Below are 22,008 nucleotides of genomic sequence, written 5' to 3'. Positions count from 1 at the left end.
CAGTGCATACAAATAAATTGAAAAAAAAAACAAAAACACACGAAAATTTCACGAAAAAACTATGAAACACAAAGTGATAAACGTCGAGTTATATGACAAATTTTAAATACTTGTAAGTTAAAATAAAAATAAATAATGCATTTTTTGTAAAAAAGCTTTTTCCAAACGAGGCATGTTATTTGTTTGGAGTTTGTGTAACGAGTAAAAACTTTTTTACTTGTTACACAAACTCCAAACGGACAACATGCCTGAATGTGATATTTTTATTTCTATTCCAATTTCTTACTTTATACTTATTATTAATTAATACATTTATATATTTTTGGTTATTTCTCTTATGATTAGAATTCTAGAGTTTATCTCTCAATATTAAAAATATTAGTATAACAAGAAAAATAAAGCCACGTAGAAATTTTATTGTTATTTTTTTAAATCCTGTTTAGTATTTTCTGATAATAAAACAAATTTGAACAAAAACATTTATACACCACCTAAAATATTATTATATACACACATGTACTTTACGGATTGTATCTAGCCTAGAATAGATTTTATTTGATTGATAGGATTTTTCGTACACAATCTAATATATTTCGTACGTGCCTTGGCATATACAAACGAAATCGTTCGGTCAACGTTACAAATTATGTAATATCATAAAAGTATGAAAATGCTGTTACATTTTTTCTTAAACGTAATAAATCACTTTAAGCCTGAAAATGATATTTTAATAACACGCATATATAATTTAGAACAACTGTATTCTTTGTATATGAAATCTGCTATATGTTAAATGGAATGTACAGTATGCCATTTTAATTTTGCATATCACGGCATATATATATATATATATATATATATATATATATTTATATATATATATATATATATATAATTGCAAAATAAATAATTATACAATGTTTATTATACAAAGTTTTTCATTTGATCTACCGTTAGACTACTTGAATCAACTTGCAGCGAATAATATTCATTTTTCATTGTTCAAAAATATTTTTCAAACAAATAGCAAAAAGTCTATCAGTAGGTTTTAAATAAATTATAATAATAAAAATGTATTAAACGTAGATAGATTAATTTCTAAGTTGCCTTCTAAAAACCCACTCGAAAGAAAAGTTTCAGCTCATAGAACTGTTAAGTTATGATTGCCGTTGAGAAAACGAGCATAAGAAAAGTTTCATCCTATATTATGGTGGATAATTTACCAAAAATTCATATAGAGATAACCGTATTTAGTATACTTTATATTTAAATCAAGCGTTAATATTCTATGTCGGTATATAGAGTATAAGATCATAAAATTCCTTCGAATTTTGTCACCTACAGTTATTACTCATAAACAATCTGAAATATATACATAGAACAGGATTATATATATATATATATATATATATATATATGTGTGTATGTATATACAGTACACCTTTCGGTATTCCTATTTTATGTATTTTGACATTTGAATGTGTAAGTCTTCAGAGTAGCTACCAAATTCTTGACTAGACAACAGATACATAAAGATGCCATTGGCTTTGTGATGAATTTGATATAATGAAAAACGGATTAGGCTGTCTTATATCATACCAGTACACGTAAAGAAGGATCACTATATGATAAAGAATAATCTTGTTACTTTTTTGGGATTCGTACCCACATATTGCAAACGGAATATTGTTGTTGTCGGTATGTCGTCAGTTGGCCCTATCATAATTTATTCAAACCAAAACTACAGATACCTACTTAAAAATCGAAATATAAAAATATTTTTAGAAATAGTTAGATGCTAGAAAACACAGTAGCATATAGTGGAATATGCAATCTTCCAATTAAATCTTGATGATATTAATTTATTGAATAAACTTCAATTTAGCGCTCGAATATATGTTTAAATTATATATCGTATATATATATATATATATATATGTATAGATATATATATATATATATATATATATATGTATGATAGAAGATATAGATATCGAAGTAACGTGAGATGTGTAGAAAAAGACATCACAGACAGTCAGCTTTTTACATATGACTAATGACACTTGTAACAAGTTCCATGCCACTTAGCCATTTCGCACAAAACCTTAATATATATATATATATATATATATATATATATATATATATATAGAAATATACGTATGCTTGATATACTCTTAGAAAATAAATCTGTTAATAGAATCATTGTATATTCTTTACATTTCTAAACCATTTATTTCTATGCCTATATCTATCTATTAAATCTTAAGTTCTTTATCATTATTGAAATAATCATGCATTGAATTATTAATTATTCTTATGAATTTGATTGTTTTGTTATTTTCTATACAATAGTTTGAAAAAGTAATATTTGTTCAAAAAAAACTCGGTAGAAATTTAATCTTGACGCTTTAAGTAAAATGCTTCTGTTTTTAATTTGAAGGAATTATGTTACTTACACTACATATGTCGATTTTGCTATTATATACATACATACATATATATATATATATATATATATATATATATATATATATACAGTTAAGTTGATGTGCCTAAAATAATATTAATTATTATTGATTCTAGTTTGTTTATGAATACACAAATATATTAATTAATAATTTGTCAACTCGTTTCATGACAAATATTACGGTTTAGTAAAATTAATTTATTGTCCAAATATTCTAATTAAATGCTGACATTCGAATTTAGCTGGAATTTTTGTATACATTACTGCAAGCGCTAATGTCAAAATAATTTATATGTTTTTTTTATTTATATTTATGTAAATTTATATATGTACGAATGTATTATGATAAAATTATATCGCCTAAGTATGAGTATTTTGAGCGCCTTGCAGATTGCCCTAATGGGTATCATAACTTTGTAATAACTCTGTTATATAAATCACGGAATTAGACTCGTTAAAGAAGTACCGTTAGCATATTAGCACACACATTTTCAGTTTAATATGCATCTTATATATATATATATATATATATATATATATATATATATATATATATATATATATTTTATAAACGATGAATGTAGCGGGCGTCTCCACCGTATTTCGTACCAGCTCCAGCGTAACAGCACCCACTTTAAAATTCATAGCTGAAGTTTACCATATTATTGATATTTCAATTCAAGTATTGATATATATTGCTAATTGTATTTATAAAAGAACTCGAAGATAATTCACGGTAAAATTGTTCCAATTCCGGTAACATTTATTTTTACAATGCTCAGATTGAATTTATAGCAGCTCTTTTATATTGCAATCCGACTTATTATATCCGTTCTAAATGCTGTGCGAAGTCGTACAATTACTATTCATTGTGGTTATATAAAAATAAATTTATGATTATATACGCCCACATCAATAAAATATACGGGCGTGGTATGTTACTATAAATATTCCATTATGTACAATATGCAAAAATAGAAGGAATATAAATAATATATTGATATAATTACGATTTTCTAGACGAGAATGTGTAATATTTCTGTTCTATTTTTCATATACATAAGAAATTAATCCAATTATAGTCGCGTGAATTTTATTAAAGTCTCCTATTCAAATGTGTTGTGGACAATTTTGTTTCTGATTTAAATACAAAATTAAATTGAAGGCGAGGAAAATATTATTAAAGCTTTGTGAATATTGAGAAAGTTATAGTTTTTCTATAAACATCGTAGATATTATATTTTATTCATGTCCTTAGATATAAATACTAATGAATATTAATGATATATATATATATATATATATATATATATATATATACTAATGATATACTTATATATGTGAATAACTACAAAATACTTCATATAATCCTACACCTATATCTATATATATATATATATATATATATATATATATATATATTTATTTATGTATGCTCGGGTATGTTATATATTAATGTAGGTATAGGTAGCAATTAGCATAAATTTGAACAAATTTGCTGCCCTGTTCTTGTGTATTGATTTAAGTACAGGTGTTCGGTGTGCAAACGATTACACACATAATCTTGATTATAGGTTGTTATTCAAGTTGCGGCTTTGTGGCATAATACCTTGATGAAGATGCTATCAAAACTTCTGCCTCAAACAGTTAACATATATCTCGAAACTGCTAAATATCTATAATATAGGTATAGCAGTGGCGGGGATAATTTTGGTGTGAGTGAGTTAGCATTCCTAGACTGCAGACCGATTAAAGTCATTAAGAATATGTAACGGCGCCTCTGGGATACATTAGTTTTCTGTTTTGTTCCAGCTAAACAATTATTCACACCTCGCTGACTCGACTACACTTGACTACTCTTATACGCAGCACAGTTCAAAAGATTAATGTCTTTATATCTATACTTTTACAGGGTACATGAGGGTCTTCAGCGAGTTTTGTTTTTTATTAAAAGAAGTTTTCAATCGGAATTTTGTAAGCGAGTAAATTATATTTGATCTGATCTTTTCAAATACTATGCCAAGTAGATAACAAAAATTAATAAAGAAATTCGTGAACTTTATTATGATATTTATACCCTAGATAGACATGTGATTTCATTCAACTTTCTGAATATAAACAACCAATTTTTGAAGTGCTATGAAAAATTAGTAACTAAAACATTGACTTATTATTAATAATGATACAAGAACTCATTCTATTTAAAATTCAAAATTCTATAACTAATTGAGTTTCTAAAATAACACGATAAACCGCAACGAAATTCCACGTAACTTGTAATTAAATTTCAGCTATATGAACGACATGTCATCTAGTAGTATTATATTATACGTACGTCAGAAACTGATAACAAAGAATAATAGATATCACTCGATTCAATATCTACTCGTTTGTCTTTTGCTAACTATTTCAAAAATTAAATATGAAAAGTAAATATATATGTATATACTTTACTTCAAATATACTGTTACATCTCCTTTATTACTATTAAAGTCAATCCAAATATTATTTATATAAATAAAGTAAACCTTCATTCGCAAAGTTCAAATACCTCTAATTCAATACGAATCCGGTAATTCAATTGAAGCAAGGTATTTGAGAATAAAATATAATGCACCGGAGACAGAGTCTATGAACTACTCATCTTTCAGATCCTAGTAAATGAATGTGAACTAAAATAACATAAAACTAAAAAAAAGGTATCAAGTACACATTATGCTTTTTTTTAATTAAGTTGATTTAGTAAATGATTATATTAAAAAAATTGAAATTATAGCTGATATATTGCCATTTCCACTCGCTAGTTGCAGAATTGTGCGTATTTGGCATCCGAGTATTAAGGGTTAAGTGATAAAATCCTGAAATGCATTATATGATATAAGATTTTGGTAATACAAAAAAGATATAAGTATTAGAAAAAAACCGAGACTATATAAAAAAATATTCAAATCTCTAAATCTGGGCAAACATTTTGGATTAAGGTCATACATAAAAATGTGAATGTATGAATAATCGGTGCTAATTCTTTGGATAGTTCCTAATAGATGTATTAGATGTATTAGATGTATTGGATATACAATTCACAATATTACAATTAAATAAACAGAGGAGTGTTAAACTAAATTAATTTTGAGTCTTGATTTTATGAAACTTGATATTACGTCTTCGTTGAGAGCATCTTCGAAAGTTGAGGTCCTGTATATCCATTAATTTGCGAAGTTATTAAAAAGTTTAGAAGCTTTTCTGAAAAAAAGAGCAGTATCAGAGACGAAGAAAAATATTTCACAGCTAAGTAATACTCAGTTATAGCCAAAAATTGCTGTATTTGTAAAATATCACATATAATTAGTAAATAATAGATATTTATAATATGAAGGGGATGGTACCACTGTATTTCTTGATGATCTAATGATCATTATTAGTTTAATTTCTCAACTGAAACTCAAAAATTTATTGTATATAAACGGTTGATCCCCACTGTAATGTCTATTGAATGATATTTTATAAAACGATTATTTTAAAATTTGAAAATAGATATTCTAGTTTATGAATAGTTGATCGGTTCAGATCTTAATTAATAAATCCGTGCTTTAATATATGCTTAGACAGAGAAGATGTATATACATGGATTCACGTAGACCACGTATATATCAAACGCTAATAGCCCGCTAGGGTGTTAAATTAAATTAGGGCTTTACGGTTTAACAAGCACATTCATAGGCCCTCTCATACAAATATACGTATACAGACAAACTTATTTTATAAGGAATGTGCAAATGATACATTGAATCGGTTCTATGTTGAAATAGGTCTTGAACGAAATGCCGAAATTAAATTATGTAGCAACAGATACAACTAATAAATTCATATACCTATACCTTTACTTATACACACACACACACACATATATATATATATATATATATATATATATATATATATATATATATATATATATATATGTGTTGTGTGTATAGATAAGTTTCTATTCCGAACAATTAATCCAGTAAATAAAAAACAATTCGTTTTTTACGTTTAATTACGACATTTTGAAAATAGATACGTTCCATCATCAGGATTTTCTGTCAAAAACAATGTTTTTTGAAATAACAATATTAATGGCGATGAGTATAGAAAAACTTACAAAGACATGGATTATGTTTTTTTTTAAAGTAGAAGAAACTAGTGGGGCACATGGCATCGTGCCTTAAGGCAAATTAGATGTTCTCAGTTTCTTGAAATCATATTTTATTAAACAAAAAAACATTTATGAATTAAATTAATTAATACTCGAGTTCAGCTAATTGATTTTAAAACTAAAATTGATATTAACTAGTATGTGTCAACATGTATCAATTTTTTTGTTTAATTTAATGATTTTTTTTATTTAAAAATGTATTATTTTTTTTATTCGAAAACTTTCCTTTCACTATCATAAAAATATTTTTATTCTTGAATGTGAAAATGATGCATGAATAACGAATAATTATTTTCAAAGTTATTAAATCAAGATAAACTATTATTTTTTAGTTCAACTAATTAAAATTGAAATAATTTTGTTTACTATCTATAAAATTAAACAACAAATAAAATCAGTCAAATACTTCTTTATATTACACTAAAATTGCGGATAAATTACAAAATATTCAAGCAAAAATTTATTTTATTTATAAAATTCGAAAACCAGTTAAAACCGGTTTTTAGTAAAATTGAATCTCGAAAACCGGTTTTCTGAAATGTCGGTTTTTGTATAAACCCTAGTTAAAACATATAAAAATGTAAATTAAACAAGAATGGTTTCCTTTCAAGGAATGGGTTGCAAATTATTTCAAATGTATATATATATATATATATATATATATATATATATATATAAACACAAGGAAGAAGTAAATATGATCGATGTTGATCTCTCACACATAGATACCAGTTTTGATGAGGTTTATAAACATTAAGCAAATAAATGAGAAACTTCTGAAAAATCGTGCCGCACTCACGCACATTTTTGTTAAATCCTTGTTACATGGTGGATTTTTGTCGATTTGGCAATCAGCTCATCACTACTCATCTATGTCTTCCCCAAAAACAAAAACCGACAGTTACCGGCCCATCTGAGTTGTTTGAAAAACTAGTACTACCAAAATTGTATTGGCATTATAAAAATATCATAATCACAAAACAAGAAGGCTTTTGTAGTGGCAGATCTGCACCGAACTCATCTAATGCAGTACACTTACTGAGCGCAATGAACAATGATTTGGATTTGAGCAATGGTCAGTACAATCTATCCGTACTTCAGTAAAGCGTTTGATCTTGTTGATCATGATATCCTATTAAGAATATTACAGTGGTATAGAGTTGAAGGCAAAGCTTTAGTGGATTGTTTTGGATCGTACCTAAATAGTAGGCAACTACAAGAGAGACTAGATGGACATTCATCTGATAAATACGAAGCTATCCCTGGTGTACAACAAGGACACATTTGGACCAATATTATTATAATTTTATAATTGGCACAGGAACTGACCTAAATTCAGATTATCTTCTATATGCAATCCTAAAAATTCACAGAACTATAAAATGTGACAATGATACAATATCTTTACAACAAGCATCATCTGAGATACTTTAAGAAATCAACCTGATATGCCCGAGGAAAGTACTGGGATCAAGTAGTAATATGTAGATTTCAGAAACTATAAAAAATAAATATTAAACAGCCTCATGAACAAATTGGCTCTAATAGTTAACGACAAGTGCTCGATCCTAAACTTTTTTAAATTTCCGCAATATACTATTGTTAATATTGTTAAAGAGAATAATAATTAAACCTTGTTAGCGTTACGAGTGTGCTTAAGTTTACATAAAATAAATAACATTTTATAATGATCAGTTACATTCATCCTGCTACTATTAAATTATTAATTTTATACCCTACTAATAAATTGGTAATTAGTTGAAATATATCCTACCGGCTCATTGAGTGTTAAGTGTTTTTTATCCGATGTTGAAACCTATATGATGAATCTATATAATTAATTAAATTATTTACAATTATATTTTATATAAAGCAATACGATTTGAAAATTTAATAATTATTTCAATTGTATCAATTAAATTAATTGAGTTTTGATAATAATTGCTAACAAACAATACAATATAAAATAAATATTGAATCAAATAAAAGCAAGCAATTAAAAGCTCTTATTCAGTGACACTGGCGAGGATTAAGGGCAATGCTTATATTATATATTATATATATATATATATATATATATATATATAGGTGTGTATATATGTAGACTATGGAGTGTGTTCGATTTATTGATACAATCTGAAGAGAAATAAATATGTAAGCCCAGTGCGTTCCATAATTTTTTTAGATGAGAAATATGACGTAGAGTTTTGCCAAAAGTATATTTCTATTAGTATTTTATTGCTGGCATCAGTCTGAGTGTTCCCGCAGTCCCCCTAAAGACAAATTGTCAATTTATTCGCAGACTATTCAATTTTATATTTATGTCTGTATTACTTACATACATCCGAAGAAGTCAAGTAGATAAATTTTATGATAATACGCTGAGATTGTGATTTTTGTATTGATGGAAATTGTCACGTCTTGATATAATTTTGTTTTCATTAATTTTATGAAACCCGTATTAAATTTTCTATGCGGATTTTAATAACTTTTGCTCGTTAGTTATTTAAGTAATTTAATTAAGTTGAATCCTTTGGAAACTATTAACAACAAAGTCAAACGAGTTGAAATTGCATTCTGTGTTTGAACTAAGTAGAATATGAAGCTCATGATTAACAATAAGAACTTATACGTGAGTAAATGAAAACTTGTACATCATTATACTTATAATAAAAGTTATTATGTTGACTAAAAGCGTCTTAAGTGAATAAATTACAAACAATAGAATAAATACAATAGGGCTAAACAAATGTATTTTGGATTGCAGGAATGAAATTTTTAAGTGTTTGAAAAATGTAGTATATATATATATATATATATATATATATATATACGTATATATAATTATAAATATATAAACCTTGTGTCACGATGTTGGCTCGTGATGAACGCCTAAACTACCGAACCGATTTTAAATTTTATTGGCTCATCGTGTGCATATATATCTAACTTAGGTTATAGTAAATTTTAAAAAATATATTTAATATAGAAGTATATAATTTTCATAAATTTTCTATAAATTTTGACAAAAAAAACAAAACACTAAAATGACAAATGTCAATATTTATGAAAACTTCGAGAAAAAACGATTTATGATTTTTGAAAAAAAAATGACAGTTCAAAAACTATATTTTTACAAAATGTCATTTGTCAATATCTACGGAAAGTATTAGTTGAATAAATTTATAATTTTTATTTATTTGGATTGCTAACCATATTGGTTCGGATGCTAAAACATCCTCAAAACATAATAGATCAGAATAAAAAAACGACATATTAAATTTAACTTTAATCATAAAAAAAATTTTGACAGGTAAAAAGAATTAATATTTTAAACAGAATGATAAAATTTATCAAATTTAAATAAATTTGGCGGTTATGAATTTAAAACAAATGCGAAAAATGACGTTTGTTAATGTTCCGGGAAATTTATGAATAAATCGATTTATGATTAAGATTTAATTTGCTTAAGATGTTCATTCAGGTAAATATCACAAAATGATGTTATTGATAAAAAATTAATAAAAGTGTCAAAAATAAAACATTTAATAGATTTCGACTCGGATTCCACAGAACTTTATCCATGTTAGTTTCAGGGATAGTATGAATATCAATTTATAGCCAAAAATTTATATTATATATGATTCGTAAGTAATCAAAAATTTAAAAAAAAATGCATTGAAATCGGTGAGTTCTAAAAAACACTTTAATTAAAAGTATTCATCATATTCAAATTTCAATCCGGATTTTATTTATTTTTGGAATGATATGAATTTTTTGGTTGTCAAACGAATTCAAATTTCAATCAGGTGGATTTTAATAAGGGCCATCGCAACGCGAGGCTGGGTATGCTAGTATATATCATATATATATATATGATAGAAAACGTTTTTTTTTGTTTGTTTTTATAATTTTTAAATCATTTTACTCCTAGTAGATTTTGCGCTGGGCGTATTTGCTAATATCTAGTTTATTGCAGCTCATTATTTTGTATAAACAAATCGGAGAATATAGAATAGATATTTACGTTCCAAGAAATGCTTTATAACTAGCGAACTCCTCGAAAAATAAATAAAGTCTTGATCTCAAGAGTCAATAAATCTTCATAAAAGAGTTGAGTATTGACACATAAAATTAAAATTAGACTCATTTTTTTGTTGTTGTTCACATCGTTTATTGTATCTACTTTGTACTAAATAGAAATTCTTGTTAACTAATAAACTCCGTAAACAAGAATTTGTAGTTTTTACTTGAAAGTAAATTTTTTATATAAATAATAAAATGAGTTGACAAATCACAAATTTGTTATTATTAATTAGTTTTCTTTTAAAAAAATGCCGACTATTCAGATTACATGCAGCCATGCAATTTTATGTATTACTTTGTAATAAATAGCTTTTGCTAATCCTTGCTTATTTAGATCAGCTAAATCGATCAGGTTTTCCGAACACCTCGGAAAAAAGAAATGTTTTGACAATCAGTTTATTTTTAAAATGAATTATAAATTGGTTTATAAAAAATTCAAATTTGTCGTTATTGATAGTCGTATTGATAACTTCTTTTTTGAAAACTAAGTCCGATGTTTAAAATTTTGTCTTACAATTTTTTTAAGTTTTTGGATTTTTTTGTAACAAACATATTTGTAATAAATCTTCTATTATGGAAGATGAAAAGTATTTAGTTTATTTAAGGGGCACAACTAGTGTAACCGCCTAAAATAAGGTGATTAAAACTACTTTATCAATCATTTCAAAATTTTAGGAATATATTTATTCATGTTTTAAGAATACATTGTAAAATTTTTGAAAGAAAAAAATTAAATATTTTTTAAGTTATCGTCGATCTCCAACGACGCGACAAAAAAAAGACCCTTTACTGCTGCAATGATTCCAGCCTTCTACGTGGATGAAATTAAAAAAAAAATCTCGTTAAACTAGATAATATTGTCTGTACAACGAACTACGATAAAGACAAAAAAATAAAAATTGACAAAATGACGGCGTTTTTTTAAAAAAAAATCGAATTTTACCCAAAATTTTGGTTGTTTTTCGACTGCCAAAATTCGATAGTTTATTTTACGGAGACTATATATAAAACGTGTAAAAAAAATTCGATAGTGATTGGATCATTTGTTTTTGAGTAATCACTGCAGCAAATTCGGAAAATGCAGTTTCTAGAAAAATGCGTTTAAAGATTAAATGATCAATATACTATATACTATATAATTATATATATATATATATATATATATATATATATACTCTTTAAATAGCTGTAACTCAAAAACTTTTTAAGATATCGATTTAAAATTTTGGTATGTTATTTTTAAAGGTATAACCTATCGAAATATGGAAAAATTGAAAATTTGTTTTTTTGAAAATTTCACACTAGTTGTGCCCCTTAAAGCGAGCGGATAACTATTCACTAAATTCAAACTTTTAATAAAAATTTAATAAGTTTGTAAATCTTATGTACTTTATATCACTCTAAACATCCAAAACTTGATAGTTTTTCTTATAATAATTCCTCTGCGTGCGAGTTTAAAAACTCTTCAAAAGTCACAAGACATAATCGTGTCCATGTTCGGAAAAAAGTTAAACTTTTAATAACTTTCAAAATTTATTATTTTTCCAGCCAGCTGCGTGTCGGTATCTGCTTGGACTCTGGTGGCCTTGTCTGTGGAGCGCTACCATGCCATTTGCCACCCACTAAAGACTAGGGGCAAAAGGACGGTGTGGAGGGCGCGAAGGCTAATCGGATTGGTGTGGATCTGCAGTTTCATAGCCATGTCTCCTATATTAGTCGTTTCTGAACTTATACCAATTAGAAATGGTAAGTAAATAGAAATATAAACTAGTTGTATGTAGCATTTTGCCTTAAAGCAAGTTAGATGAACTTCCTGATATTTACACATAATAAACTTGATCGCGAATAATTCAGAATCAGTTATGCTTATATATATTCAAATGTTTTTTATGTTTATTTCTAAAATTATATTTTTGCTTTCAATAAACACTGCGATTTCCAACTGAAATGTTCAAACACTTAAATAATAGTTATTGTATTCATTAAGGGGCACAACTAGTGTAACCGCCTAAAAAAAGGTGATTTTTGGGGTTTTTATATTAAAAAACTACTTTATCAATCATTTCAAAATTTTAGGAATATATTTATACATGTTTTAAGAATACATAGTAAAATTTTTGAAGAAAAAAAATAAATATTTTTTAAGTTATCGTCGATCTCCAACGGCGCGACAAAAAAAGGCCCTTCACTGCTGCAGTGATTTCGGCCTTCTACGTGGATGAAATTTAAAAAAAATTCTCGTTAAACTAGATAATATTGTCTGTAAAATGAACTACGATAAAGAAAAAAAATCAAAAACTGACGAAATGACGGCGTTTTTTTAAAAAAAGTCGAATTTTACCCAAAATTTTGGTCGTTTTTGGACTGCCAAAATTCGATTTTTGATCCGATCAAAAAATCGATAGTTCATTTTACGGAGAACTATATATAAAACATGTAAAAAAAATTGATAGTAATCGGATCATTTGTTTTTGAGTAATCGCTGCAGCAAATTCGGAAAATGCTTTTTCAAGAAAAACGCGTTTAAAGATTAAATGATCGTTATACTATATACTATATATATACTCTTTAAATGGCTGTGACTAAAAAACTATCTAAGATATCGATTTAAAATTTTGGTATGTTATTTTTAAAGGTATAACCTATCAAAATATGGAAAAATTGCAAATTCGATTTTTTGAAAATTTCACACTAGTTGTGCCCCTTAAATTAATTTGTTTAACACATTTTACTTTATCTACTTTGTGTTCTGAAACTTTATTTGATTAAAGTGTAAATGTCAACTGCAATCAGTAGTTACCAACGAAGCACAAAAATGTAAATATGCTTCGCCATATATTTTGATTAGAATCACTTAAGCGCACTGCAAAGTTTTAAACTCTTATGAATTTTTCTAATTCAACCGCTTATCGTGAGCCTGTAATATTTTAGTATATTATTTCAGACTACGAAATTCATCGTTATATCAAAATAGTCAATAAAATAAATGCAATAGATACACAGTCAATAAAAAAATGAAAACAGTGCGGCCGATCTTCACCAAGAACTTCAACGTTATTTACAACTAATATCTTTCAAACAGATTTTGAATTTTTAAAATTGATTCAAAGAAAGGTAGACAAAAAATTTTACACTTTTCTGCTAATTATGAATTTTAATTATAATTTTGGCGATCGTTGTACAAAACTGACAAAAACTAGTCCATATCTAGTGATCAAGATTCGACCAGGGCCTTTTGTATTTAAGCCGAGACGGAATAGGGGATATGAATGTTTGTGTATATAAATGTCTGTGTATTATTATAACTTAGAGAGCCCAATGAAAGAAATGAGAGAAGAAGAATGTAAATTAGATCAATATATATATCGCAAAGTAAATTGTTGTTTCTATTCACATTCTTATGATGGCAAACTAATTCTAACTTACATTCCACTTAATTAATTAATCAAAGTGATTCCTATCATAAATGTTGTCTAACACCCTCCAGGACTTTCTAAGTTATAATATTACACGTGTATTCAAATGCAGAAACATTAATACTTCTACCCCCAGAGGTCTTGGGTTAAATACAAAAATTCCTCCTCAAAACTTGACCATCGAGCAACATCAAATGGATTTTAAATTTTTGAAATTGATCCTACCGTTTTTGATAGAGCGTCGACAACAACTAAAAAATCGGCCCACATACATACATACACTCACACACACATAATGTTTGGTTTCATTGGATTTAGAATGACTTGAAGCGTCGAGAACACATAAGATAAGCAATTCGATTTTTTCGCGAAAACATGCACTTCAATTTCATGAAGTTAACTAGTGGGGCGCATGGCATCGTGCCTTAAGGCAAATTGCTGGAACTTTCCGTATCAAAGATCATTTTTTCTAAGAACATTTTTGAAAAAGAAATTTACTCTGAAAAAATTAGATTTTTGAGAAACTATAAATATTTGTCAAAAACTTAATTTTTTTCAAAAAAAAAGACTTTTTGAAGAAAAATTTATTGTGAAATATTTTGGAAATTCTGAACTTTTTTCAAAGCAATTGTACTGCTTTAACTGCATAGAGACGAAATATTGAAACGCGTAAGCGCCGCGTCGCCGTCTAACGGATAAACACTGGTACGAAACCCATAGGAATGTAAACAAAATTTATACTTATTGTTAAAATCTTTATAAAATATCTGATAATTTGATGTGCATATGTCTAATGATCATTTCTGACCGCAAAATGGCATTTTTTTACTTTTTTTACTAGACCTACCCTTATGAAAATTTGATCAGTTCTTCATCTTGTTAATACAAGTAAAATGTTTTTTGAATTATTCAAATCGGACGCTCCGTTCGATTCCCATATCTTCGGAACGGCTACACCTGCCTTTGCCGAAAACTAATTAGCACGTCTCCTTATCAATACGGATCGAATGTTTTTTGAATTATTCAAATCGCTTCATCCGTGTTTCCAAAATCGTCGACAAAAATTTGTATCCGAGCACACACACATACACGCACACACACATACATCTATTTTTCTAAGGTATGCCAAAATGTTCAGAAGGTTTTGAAACGTAAAGATATATAAAAATTTTCATTTGTCGATTTTTTGCGATTACTATAACTTGCCCTACGGGAAGTTAATGATCAGGATATATTTGAAAGTCAAAATATAATGTTCTTGTAATGTTTCATATTTCAAGATTTAAATTTTTTTCAAGCTAATAATAAACTTTTTATGCGGTGTTCTACCTCATAGACAAAAGAAGTGTAAATATATCGCAAACGCGGTTGCTTTGTCATTACTTTAATTTTAAATTCCTGCACATTTCACAGAGAACGACGATTGTCCCACGTAAATTTACCTTCATGTTTAATTTTACAGAGTGTTCATATGATATATAAAAGGAATGATGAAATAAGAGTAAAACAAAATATATTCACATCTAAATCACAAAGGTTTTCACAAAAGCTATTAAAGTTATTAGCATGAATAAGAAAGATGAAGAATACTAAGTTAATAAATTAATTATTAGAATATAAAATTATTATATTAACTATTGAAAGTACATGTATTATAATAATAGAATCATTTGTAAAAAATGAGCCATAAATTTGTATACAAAAGGCTGAATTGCGCAAAATAATAAAACAAGGAAGAGCATATTTGTTCTTAGTTCAGCCGCATTTTATACTTTAATATAATTAAAAAAATAAAATAGCTTTAGCTAGTACAAACTTACAACAAATTTGATATCATTTACAACGACAAGAAAGCTATATAATTAAATTTGCGTTTTTTGTAAGAGTAGTTGGGCAATCTTTACATTAAACACTCAAAAAAAGTATGAATGTATATCTCTGCATAATTAGCACTATGATTTTATTTATACACTTCTAAAATTAATTTAATTATGATTTAAGTATAAATTTATATATTTTTACACAAAGTTTGAAATTCATAGAATATTAATATCCTGTCTTGATAATTTTTTTTATGTTTAGTCTTAAGAAGTAATCCATATATTGAAAAACCCCTCAAAAGCTATTTTCTCTTAAAATTATATTAGGTTCTACATTTAAAAAGAGTGTGTGTATATTTGCTACTGTACAAGATGGCATTTAAGTAAAAACAAATACATCATATAACAATTTTGAATAATTTTTATATAGTTAATTTATTAGTAATATGCAATTTCACTCATGTAAGAATTATGTTAGAAGAACTTCATGTAATTAAAATTAACATACATTCATTGACTGCTTGTATTTTTTTACTTTTTTGCTGGCGATATAATCTCATTATTCGAACTGCTGTAATATCTGTTTTGCCTAAAAAGTATCTTCCATTTCAATAACTGCAGACATTTATAGAAACTACGAATAATATAGAAATGATTTCCTTGTTGATATCGGTACACATACAACGTTGATGGCGGTACGCATACAACGACAAGTATCTATTCATATACACGACGGCTACTCACAATCGACCCGTATAGAAATGATCTCATCGAGACAAGCAAATGACGAACAGTTCGGGCGTAACGGACTTCCGTTGCATTTGTACGGATTTGCCTAAAGAAGTTTTACTTCAAAAGTAAAAAATGATATTGCTACTGCTTAATATCAAACTGTCCAAAAAACAGAATTTGAAAACTGTGGCTGCAATATCTAAACTATTACCGCGGAACAACGGGACAAGTTAATAGTTTTTCAAAACTGTAGTCAAACATACAAACTCTTACTACCAACAATTTTTATTCTCTTTTCTAAAAACAAACAAATCAAAGTAAATTTACGTTATGTGCTCGATAATGTGTTTCCGAGACTTTAGTTTGCAGTGTTCCATTTGAATCAATAAAATAAACAAACATTCATTCTCTTTTCTAAAAACAAACAAATCAAAGTAAATTTACGTTATGTGCTCGATAATGTGTTTCCGAGACTTTAGTTTGCAGTGTTCCATTTGAATCAATAAAATAAACAAACATTCACTGTTTATGTTTTGTGGACAATGTACTTCTACAAATAGTTTTTCGTATATTCTATACTGTCTGCAAAAATGAAAGTGAATCTATAGACATATTTTGCTATGTAAGCCTAATGGAGTTGAATTACCAACAGACTTATAATGTATAGAGTCAAACTAAGTTACCTAAAACTTTTGCTAGCATATATGCAAATGAAATTCATGACAATGGTACTATTCTAAGTCTTATCTTGTAAGAATATACAATTTAACTTTTGTTCTATAATGGAACGGATTCACTACATGAGCGTGATGACATTAATTTATAGCGTTTCAAATAGCTTACTAAAGTTATATCCAACAGCTTCGAAATTGAATTTTCATCTATTCTACAAATTAAAGTTGTCTATAATTTTTATTCATACCAAGTTTAGTAAGAATCTAATAATATTGACATTGTAGTAAAATCATAAAAACTCTACTTGAAATATTTTTGCTTCTGCCAATCACTAAATAATCGAATTTGTTCCATACATTGTTGATAATCGCTTTAAAAATGTAAAAGCATAACTATTGTAAAATTTCTAGAAATCTAACAAAAATAACAGAATTATTTAATGGAATATTTTTCGGATCTCCCACGTCTACTTTAATAATTTGTTGAAATTGCAAATTAATTTTTAGTTAATTCTTTCAGAATTATCAACAAGTTTCGATTAGTATAAAATAAAATAAAAATAAAATAAAAATAAACATTATCAAGTTTTTCTTTTTAGTGCACTATATGTTAATATATCGTATAGACTGAAATTCACCAAAATACTTCATAAAAATAGTCGTTTATTTTTTAAATATTCACATCCTATAAAGGCTGAATAAGTTAAATTAATTAACTAGCGGTGCATGGCGTCGTGCCTTAAGACAAATTGCTTAAACTTCCCTACTTTACATTAAATTTGTTAAGAAATTTTTAAAACAAAAATAACTTTTATAATTTTTTTTAATATTTTGAAATATATGAAAATTATGAACTAAGAAATGTACACAAATTTGCACTTATTATTAAAATCTTTACGAAATATATGATAATTTGAAGTTGCAAATGTCTAATAATAATTTAAAACCGCACTTTATGTCCGAAACTGCTAGACGTATTTCTGTAAAATTTAATCAGTTTTCCATTTTGTCAATATGTACAAGTGAAATGTTTTTTCAAATTCTTGAAATCATACGCTCCATTCTCTCAAAAACTGATCAACCATTTTTGGCACATTTTGCCCCGTATCTTCGAAACAGCTGCATCTGCTTTGGCAAATTCAGCACGTCTCCTCATCAACTTGCATCGAATGTTATTTGAATTATTCAAATCGTTTGATCCGTGTTCCCGAAATCGTCGACGTCCCGAATCGTCCCGAAAAATTGTATCCGTACATACATACATACACACATACAAATACATGTATACATAAATACGAGGTGTGTTCAAAAAGTACCCGGAATTACTAATAATTAAATTTCGCGGGTCTGGAGTGTCTGATTGTCAAAATTTTTTTTTTATTGTGTTGGTATACATGCCCCTAAAGTATGATGAAATTTTCAGCTATATTCACTATTTACTTTGTCTGTGGTAGTCGCTAAGGTTCGACGTGTTTTTCTGAGCTCGGCGATTTTTACAATGGAAGAATTGAAAAAGTCAAAGAATTTGTATTAAATTTTGCGTAAAAAATGAAATAAAGTGTTGCAAAGTGCAAAAATTCACCAGATATGGCTCCGTGTGACTTTTTCCTATTCCCAAAGTTGAAGAGACCCATGAAAGGACGGCGGTTTTCCTCGATTGAAGAAAATCGCCGAGAGTGCTCAAGGACATATCAAAAAGTGAATATCAAGGGTGCTTCGAAAATTGGAAAAAACGCTGGCATAAGTGTATTATATCTGGGGGGGACTACTTTGAAGGGGACCACATTAATGTAGACGAATAAATAAATATTTTTTTGAAAAAACGAAAATTACGAAAACTTTTTGAACAGACCTCGTATATACATGCACATACACACACATATATATTCGTTTCAGAAAGTTTTGAAACCTAAAGTTATATAAATGTTTTCATTTTCTTTAATTACTATAACTTACCGTACAAAAAATTTAAAATTCAAATATTTAAATAACATTTAATGTAGAAATAACTAACTCTAATACTTTTAAATGATTATTATTAGGGATTATCAATTAATTTTCCGAAATATATATTCTACAAAGTTCTATAGATTTTAAACAATATCATAATATATAATGAGGAATGCGATAAAATTTTATGTTCTGTGGTATATTATAATCCCAATAAGCTTGACAGAATTGCATGTCAAGCTTATTATGCAATAATCCATTGCACGTTTGTAAAATAAATAATTTAAACAAATCCATTATGCGCACTGTTTTATGTTAAATCGAATAAGTGTTAGTTTGTTACACATTTTAATTATGTGTTCACATTTTAATAACGTTTTAATATATTAAAGCTGTAGATTACATATAACGCGACATTATTTGTTTAATAAAATGAGACTATGTGATCAGAAAGTAGTTCATGGATAATTGCATCTATTACTGTGAATTTGATCTTTGTTAATTAAATGGGGCGCTCGAGACATTGAACGAAGCCAGGGCTAAATTGCCGAGAACGGAGTATATATTACAGCAGTACGAAATAGAAACCAAAATTAAAAAAAAATTATATATTTTGTGATTATTAATTATGAGCATTATTATTAATAGACCTTAAAACTTTTGAACAAAATATTTTATATCTCTGAAAAGATCCACATCGTGTAATGTAACATGATAACTTATTTCTTAAAAATTATATTGTTTTTTTTTTCATTAAAATTTATTGTTGTATTTTATACAAAATAACCAAAATAGTAAAATATATAAGGTGAGAATTAATAATATTTTATATCGTTAAATAAAATTTATACATTAGAGCATTTTTTATTCTATCATACACAAATTTTACATATCGAAATCCACAAAAATGCTTAATGTAAAATGTAATTTTCAATATGGGCACAATTCAGTTAGGAAATAAATTAGAATATTGGTCAACAAGCAATATCAAAGTAATTTTATTTTAATGAAATCCAATAAAACCATATTAATTATGCAATTTCTCTCGCTCTGGAAACGAAGCACTTAATTTCTTAGAAATGCGTCGACCTACTAAAAGGTTAAAAATAAACGTAAATTAATTAAAAATATATATTATATAGAAATATATATAATTTTAATTAAAAATATAAGATTTTTTGCAACCATGCTTCATAAAAAAATATAAAACAATATTGCACTAAAATATGATACAATGTAATTATATGTATTGCATTTGAGCAGTTATTTTTAAGTTTACTTCAGCAATTATTAACTTCGTGTGATTAGTTTTTAGCAAAGACATATCCAGCCGTTTTGGAGGTACCGAGCTAAATGTGCATAAAATGGCAGTTTTTAAGAGAACTAACTATCCGATTTAAATGTTTCAAAAATCTTTCTGCTTGTTTTGACGAAATAATTGCTTTTGAAAAAAAAACTATTGCAATTTTCTTTTCCAAATTCTTTTTTTCAATTTTTTTTTTCATTTTTTTTGTATATCAGAAATAATTCAGATTTTAATTTTGGTTAAAGTTCTAAAGATCACTTATATAGTATAAATAATTTTAACTTTGTAATTTAGATAATACATTTTTTATAAATATTAGAAAGTTACAGTATTAATAACAATCTATTTGAAAACATTTAATATTCCTCAAAGAATTCGTTACGGTACGAAAAGTTCCAGAAATTTGCCTTAAGTCACTATGCCATATAATACTAGTTATACTTGATATTCAAACAAATATATTTAGATATAGCTATGCTAATTACCAGTTCAGCTATGCTTGTTACCAGTGAATTAGTATAAAACATTCGTACTACGAAAACTAGCAACAAAAGCCCATTATTTATTATTAAAATAACTTATATAGTGAACAAAGTCCAAAACGATATAAATATTAAACAGTGCATAAATATTTTATAAGTATCTTAATGAGACCCTGTAGTGAGATGTGTATTTCTACGAACACCCAATATGAATCCATTTAGAATTTCATTATTAACAAGAACACACAAAAGCGCATACCGTTTCTATCCACATTATATATATATATATATATATATATATATGTGTGTGTGTGGTGTGTGTATATACATTTACGAACGCATAGCACAATTGTCCCCAGGATTTTGTTGGGACGTGTATCGAATTCTAATAAGATTCAAAGTCTGAACGAAAGTCTATTGTAGTAATCAGCATAAATATATATTCTGTTTGTTATATGTAGATTATATGCTATGCTATGAACTGTTTATATATAAATAAATAGTATATATTACCGCATAAATTACGTACAAAATGATAAAAATGGGCTATTGAAAATATCATAAAAATAACAAAAATATATATTAATTACTTTAGTTTAAAATCTTATCTACGAACTGTTAAGAAACCAATTATTCGATACTAATTTTATACACAGATCAAATAAAATGATATATATATATATATATATATTATATTATATTATATTATATTCTAACCTTTATGAAGATAATAAAAATATGAACTCCCCAAATAATATTTTGTGAACAGATCTTTTTAACATAATAATGAAAAAAAAAATTAAAGAAATGTAATGTGTATAAACATATATAAAATACTTATTTTCCAAGTAAACACTATTATACACTCGTGGCT

At 26.8% G+C, this 22,008-nt stretch overlaps 1 protein-coding gene across 1 annotated transcript in view; it reads right to left on the bottom strand.

Annotated features, from left to right (window-relative positions):
- The window catches only part of LOC113383610, a 261,160-nt gene that overhangs the window by 85,411 nt on the left and 153,741 nt on the right, over positions 1 to 22,008 (bottom strand). The window lies entirely within an intron of this gene.

The sequence above is a fragment of the Ctenocephalides felis genome, unplaced genomic scaffold, assembly GCF_003426905.1.
Source record: "Ctenocephalides felis isolate EL2017-DRISC unplaced genomic scaffold, ASM342690v1 CF-g0.4_SCAFFOLD_00845, whole genome shotgun sequence".
NCBI lineage: Eukaryota > Metazoa > Arthropoda > Insecta > Siphonaptera > Pulicidae > Ctenocephalides > Ctenocephalides felis.
The sequence above is the reverse complement of the archived record's forward strand: the minus strand, read 5'-3'. Positions and strand labels throughout refer to the sequence as shown.